This window comes from Babylonia areolata, chromosome 3, assembly GCF_041734735.1.
Source record: "Babylonia areolata isolate BAREFJ2019XMU chromosome 3, ASM4173473v1, whole genome shotgun sequence".
NCBI classification, from domain to species: domain Eukaryota; kingdom Metazoa; phylum Mollusca; class Gastropoda; order Neogastropoda; family Buccinidae; genus Babylonia; species Babylonia areolata.
Window position 1 is genome coordinate 49,129,405 of NC_134878.1, and position 6,567 is coordinate 49,135,971.

Sequence of the window (6,567 nt, forward strand, 5' to 3'; positions counted from 1 at the left end):
CGGCATTTACACAAAGGACACGATAAATCTACCCCATAATCAGAAGAAAAGCGTAATTTATGTGTTTTTATGTCAGATATGCCAAGCCTGAATCGAATGAATGTGTCTCGAAGTTTAATATTTTTGATACTTTCGAAGTAAGGTTCTCAAGATAATTCAGTTTTGAACAATCTGTACACAGAATATCTTTCACGTTCCTTGATTCTTCCATTCCACCCTTGAAACCAGCAGTCAGATATACGTTCTTTATATTCTCGTAAAAACCAGTTAATCTCTTGTACCCCTTGATTAAGCCAAACAAACCCAAAACCATAAATTGTTAAATGTCTCTGGACATCCGTGACCCAGCAATCTTTACCATTGTCATGAATATTAAGAAGCATGTTGTATGATTTCTTAGGAAGTCTACTATTTTCCATTCTGGTAAGACGTAGCCAATATCGAATTGCATTTACTTTTGCATCTATCCATAGTGGTTTCCTGCCCGTTTCACCATATACCATGTCGTTTGGCGTTTTTGGAGATACATTAAGAAGTTTTTTTAAAGCAAATAAATGTGCCTTTTCAATGCGTGAGTCGTTTAGCAAGCCCCAAACCTCTGACCCGTATAAAAGCATGGGTTTAATTTGTGTATCAAATAATTTGAAGACAAGCGATGGAGTTACATCACCAATACTCCACATGGTTCTAAATATATCAAGAATTCCAGCTTTTGCTTTAGTTATATGTTTGTTAAGAGAGAAAGAGAATGAAAGCCGAGTGCTGAGCAAAATTCCTAGGTAATTGTAAGCATTAACAATTTTTATCTCCGTACCTTTGTAAAACCATCTTTCTCGACTAGCAATGTACCCACCCTTCCTAAAAATAACAATATTCGATTTTTCCAGATTTACTGTGAGATTAAGGGAATCTGCATTCTTTGCTAGCAAAGTCAGCTGATGCTGTAATCCAACTGGAGTGAATGATATCAAAGCTACGTCGTCAGCAAATAGCAATATAAACAATTCGTAAAAATCTGGGTAAAGCTGAGCTCCATGTTTTCCATTACTAACAATGTCAGTGGCTAGTTCGTTAATAAATAAGGAGAAGAGTAATGGGCTAGTTATTTCCCCTTGTTTGAGTCCTTTTTGACAAAAAAGAAAATCTGACAGTCCCCACCCGTCCCCACTTCTGACTCGGAATTTTACCGTTTGGTACATGCTTTGAATTGCGTAGAATTTTCTCCCACTTAAGCCATGTTTCAAAAGTATAGGCCAGAGTTTACTGTATGATACAAAGTCGAATGCTTTCTTGAAGTCGATGAAGGCAACATAAAGTTTTTTATTTTGTGCTAAGTATTTCTGAATGACTGCAAAGAGTGTAAAAATATGATCTATTGTAGAGTGATCCTTCCTAAAACCCGCTTGCTCTTCTCCTATACTTTCATTCTCCTCGATCCAAGTGACTAGACGCTTATTAAGTATATAACTGTACAGCTTACTACATACATTTAAAAGGGAAATCTCACGATAGTTATTTGGGTCATCTGTTTTACCTTTCTTGTAAACTGGTTGAATAATTGCTTCTGACCAAGACTCTGGGTATTGCCCAGTGCTAAAGGCTTGGTTAAATAAACGTACCAAAAATGGTGCAACAGTACTTGCAGAGTAGATAAATACCTCAGGAATTAAAGTATCAGGGCCACCAGCTTTATTATGTTTTAAATGGTTGATAGCATCAAAGACTTCATCAATTAGAATATCACCGTTTAACTGCAAATTGAATTCATCATCATGATCACATCCATCATGGATAATTACTTTCTTTAGATCCATAATGTTTATGGCATCAAATACTGTAGCAAAGTACTTTATCCATTCTTCCTTTGAGATGTTTCCATTAATAATTTTCCTTGATGATATTGACTTAATGGTAGCCCAAAATGTTTTTGGGTCATCGATACTATCAATAATCTTATTTTTCATATGACTTTTATACATGGCGGATTTTGATTTTAACAAGTGTTTATATTCATGTCGCTTTAAGAGGTAGTCATCCATCTTTTCATTTAAACCACTATTTCTATATTGTCTGAGTGAACGTTTTGTAATTGCTTTACTTTCTTGGCATTCTTTGTCATACCATTTTTGTTTGCGAGCATGATTTGATACCGTTATTTTCCTCTCCATGCATGAGGAAGCTTGCACTAATATTGATGTAAGCCTATTCACAGCTTCATGCATATCGGTCTCAATCAACCTTGTTGCCAATAGTAAATTATCCAGCAGGCTGTCTAGCTCGTTTTTGAACATGTCTAATTTTGTAGGATCCCACACAAGCTTTTCTATAACAACAGGCTTGTTCCTTATTGGAATCGACTGAGTACTTTCTGTGCACCTCAGCTGACAAGTGATTGGCATATGCTGAGAGTCTATCCTCTCTCCTATGCTCATTTTCTGCGGCAAGTGAGCAATCGTACGTGATATAACAAAATAGTCTATTACACTATTTCCTGCGCTAGAAATGAATGTAAATCGACCATTGTCGTCACCAGTGCAGTTGCCATTGAGGAAAACTAGATCAAAAAGTGCTCCTAAATCTAGGAGTTTTGTACCGAAATCATTTTCTCCCTGATCTTCAGAATTTCTTATTTCTTGATCTGAAAGCGAGCTATCTTTCCATTGTTCAGAATAACTTTCAACATGCATCCTCATAATAGGCTGCTTATTGGATGTTCTGGCATTGAGATCGCCACATATAAAGAACGGAACGTCACCATATTTCTCAACTATCTGTAACAGACAGTTTTCAAGCATTTCAATCCCGTCATTAAAGTCAGAGCCTGCATAGAAAGGTGAGCCTACAGGTGGCAAGTATGTGCAAACAAGAAACATATCGTTACTAATACCGAAGAGATTCTTTGACAGCTTTAAAATGATAAGGTTTTTACCATCGAATTCAATTCTTTGAGAGAGAGAGAGAGAGAGAGAGAGAGAGAGAGAGAGACGTTCAAAGCAATCTATGTAACGCCACCTTTCCCTTCAGGAATCGTCAAAGTCAACAAGTGTCTTATGTAAAAGCTTGGCTTTGAAGCGCCCGACAGAACGCACTTGCTAAAGTCCCAGATGGAAGGAACTAACTCAACGTTTGCGAGCGTAACTACACTAGCTATTAGTCTGGAGGAAACCTCCCTTCTCGTTGTTAATCCGATTATACGAGTTACAGAGTCATTGGAGGATATAAAGACCAACGCGCTACTCCAGAGACCTCTATTCACCGAATGTTGTTTTGTTCTGTCAGTCTGTCCAGTGGGGGGGGGGAGGGGGAGTGGGGGGGAACAACTGACCGGTCGGACCAGCACTGGTCAGCACGTATACCAAGTGGTCAAAAAGATTCAGGATGAAGGCTTCATAGCCTTTAAAAGGCCATTATTGGGGCAGTGAATTCATATCCGCTGTTATGACTAGGGCTCGGCGAGATCCATCCCTCTCCTTCCGCTGTAGTCAGGTACCCGTTCACACCCGGGTGGAGTGAGGAAAATCGGAGTAAAGTGCTTGTCTTACGGACACAACACCATGCCGAAATGGGGCTTAGAGCCCTGATCACTGGTGAACACTGTTTCAGAAGTCAAATGCTTACCATTCTACCATACTCTACCATCTGCGCGAGCGATAATCTAAAAGTCAGGAATTTAATGAGATTTTAAGAGATTATAACGCCTCTCTTGACACCAATCCCCCAGGGAGTCGATATCCCAGTCACCCTCGCCCGTCCCGATCCCAGCAATAACTCTAAAACACCTCTCTGTCCCCCTCTCTGTACAGTTTACCTGTCCGCTGCAGGTGAAAAAGAGAATCTTCTGGCATCTATCTGCTGACATTATATGACTGCACTGAAGAAAAAAAAAAGAAGAACTTTGGCTCTGTCTTGAAAAACGATCTTGAGGTGAAACTACTACAATATAGTCTTCTTCACGGCGGTGTGTAGCTTCCTCTTTTTTTTTTTTTTACGTGAAAAACGATACCCCATGGACAATATTGTGAACATAAGCTGGTAGCTCATTACTGGATACAGGTGATCTCTCTCTCTCTCTCTCTCTGTGTCTGTCTGTCTATCTCCCCCTCTCTCTCTTTCTCTCTCTGTGTCTCCCTCTCTCTTTCTCTTCCTTTCTCTCTCCCCCCTCTCTCTCTGTCTCCCCCCTCTTTCTCCCTCCCTCTCTCTTTCTTTCTCTCTCTCTCTCCCTCTCTGTCTCTCTCTCTTTCTCTCTCTCTCTCTCCCCCCCTCTCTCTCTCTGTGGTTTATTACGTCCTTTGTGTCGTGAGACCTAGGAAAATGAGGTACATTTTGTCCTTTACTAACCAGTTCTATGAAATACACGTCAAATGTTTATAAAACCGAAATACACTACAAGCATCCTTCTCTGTTTAAAATTAAAAATCAAGTCTCTTTAATGTCGTCCAGTAATGTCAATGCCGTTCAATTCATAATTCTTCCATGATTTTGTATTTGGGAATTCAAACTTAGAGAAATTGCTACTTCGTAAAATGAATGAATTCTATGTTTTGTTATCTATATTTATGATTGTTTTGCTTATCTTATTTCATGAGTTGTATTATGTTCATGTGTACCCCTTCACTTGGGGCTGAGTCCTAATGTGAATATTGCACGCAGGAAAAAATGCAAAAAAAATGGGTGGCGCTGTAGTGTAGCGACGTGCTCTCCCCGGGGAGAGCAGCCCGAATTTCACAGAGAAATCTGTTGTGAAAAAAAAAGAAAAAAAAAAGGACGTGTCTGGGGCTCAGAGCAGGGGATCGTGCGTCTCGTTTCTCATCAATGTTCTCGTTCTTTAGCTGCAAGCAAGACACAGACACTATACAGCATTATATAGGCTTCTTAGACTCTTCAGACTGGAACATTATATAGGCTTCGACTTGCAATGATCATTGGGAATACGATATAGATTCCGTCTTCAGATTTCCATTGGAAGCATCATTTCGGCTTCGTCTTTTATTTTTCATTGGAAATGTCATCTCTATTTCGTCTTTTGTTTCCCACTGCGAATTAATATCATACAAGTTTCGTATTTAGATTCCATCATAGCCTTCGTCTTTAAAGACGAGAACAAAGCCATGAAAATCGCGTGATAAATCCCCCGTGCATAATTGTCGTTATTCATGATGGTGATAATTCAAAGCAACGCATTGTTGCTGTTTGTAAGTGCAAGTGCAAGATCAATGTTCATGCCAGATGTGTATGGTTGTGCGCTGAACTTTGACTCTCAGAGTCCCACGTACTGATCACATTTCTCCTCACCTCCGCACTCTACATTGGCACCCCATTGAAGCGAGAATTAAATACAAAGTTGCGTGTCTCTGCTATTCTGCTTTCCACTCCGCATGACCTACTTATCTTTCTGACCTTATCAGTGTTTACACCCCCACAAGAAATCTCCGCTCTTCCTCTGACTGTTACCTCTTGAAACTTCCTCGTGTCAATACAAGAACCTATGGTGAATGTTCTTTCTTCTTTGCTGCTCCTCACATCTGGAACAACCTTCCTCATCATATCCGTGCATCTGATTCTATTTTTGCTTTTCGCTCATCACTAAAGACTCATCTTTCTAAAACCTATCTATAAGTACTCTCAGCTTCCTTTTCTCCAAAACCACCCATGTCAGCTCACTTTGGATGTGTGTAGAGTGGGAAAGGGAGAGTGTGAGTGGGGGAAGGGGTTTTTGAGAAAGAGTGGTCATGAATGTTTAATGTTACTTGTAATATTTTTCTTTCATGTAAAGCGCCCTGAGAAGAATTCTCCAGATCCACTGGCCCGACACCATCAGCAACGCAGACCTGTGGCAACGTACCAACCAGCTGCCAGCCGAGGATGAAATCCGGCGCAGGAGATGGGGATGGATCGGGCACACCCTGAGGAAGCCAGCCAGCAACATCACAAGGCAGGCACTATCATGGAACCCCCAAGGAAAACGAAAAAGAGGAAGGCCAAGAAACACCTGGCGACGTGACCTTGAGGCAGAAACCAAGAGGATGGGATATACCTGGAGACAGCTGGAGAGAATAGCCCAGGACAGAGGACTCTGGCGGACTGTTGTCGGCGGCCTATGCTCCAGGGGGAGTGGTGGGCCTAAGTAAGTAAAAGTAAAGTAAAGCGCCCTGAGCTCTTAGTGAGAAAGGGCGCTATATAAATGTACATTATTATTATTATTATTATTATAAATTAGCAAAGGTCGCCAGATGGATAAACTGTCGCATCATTTGCATGAAGTATCGCAATCAGAAACTGTATGGACTCAGAAACCAGTTTTACAAAATCTTTGCTCCTTCTCGGAAGGAAGGAGTTTCATTATCATTTTTCTCGTCTTACATAATCTATCTGATGATGTAGACGTCTACTTAAAGTGTTTATGTTCGCCTTTGAGTGTTGTCAATTGAAAAATACTGAAAAGGTTGGAGAAGAGGGGAAGGGGAGTTTATTGTGAGTTGGGGGAAACCGCCTGGATAGATGAAGGATGGCGTCAACGATGAACATTTCAAATGTATAGAAGAACGATTACAGGTAACTCACTCAGTG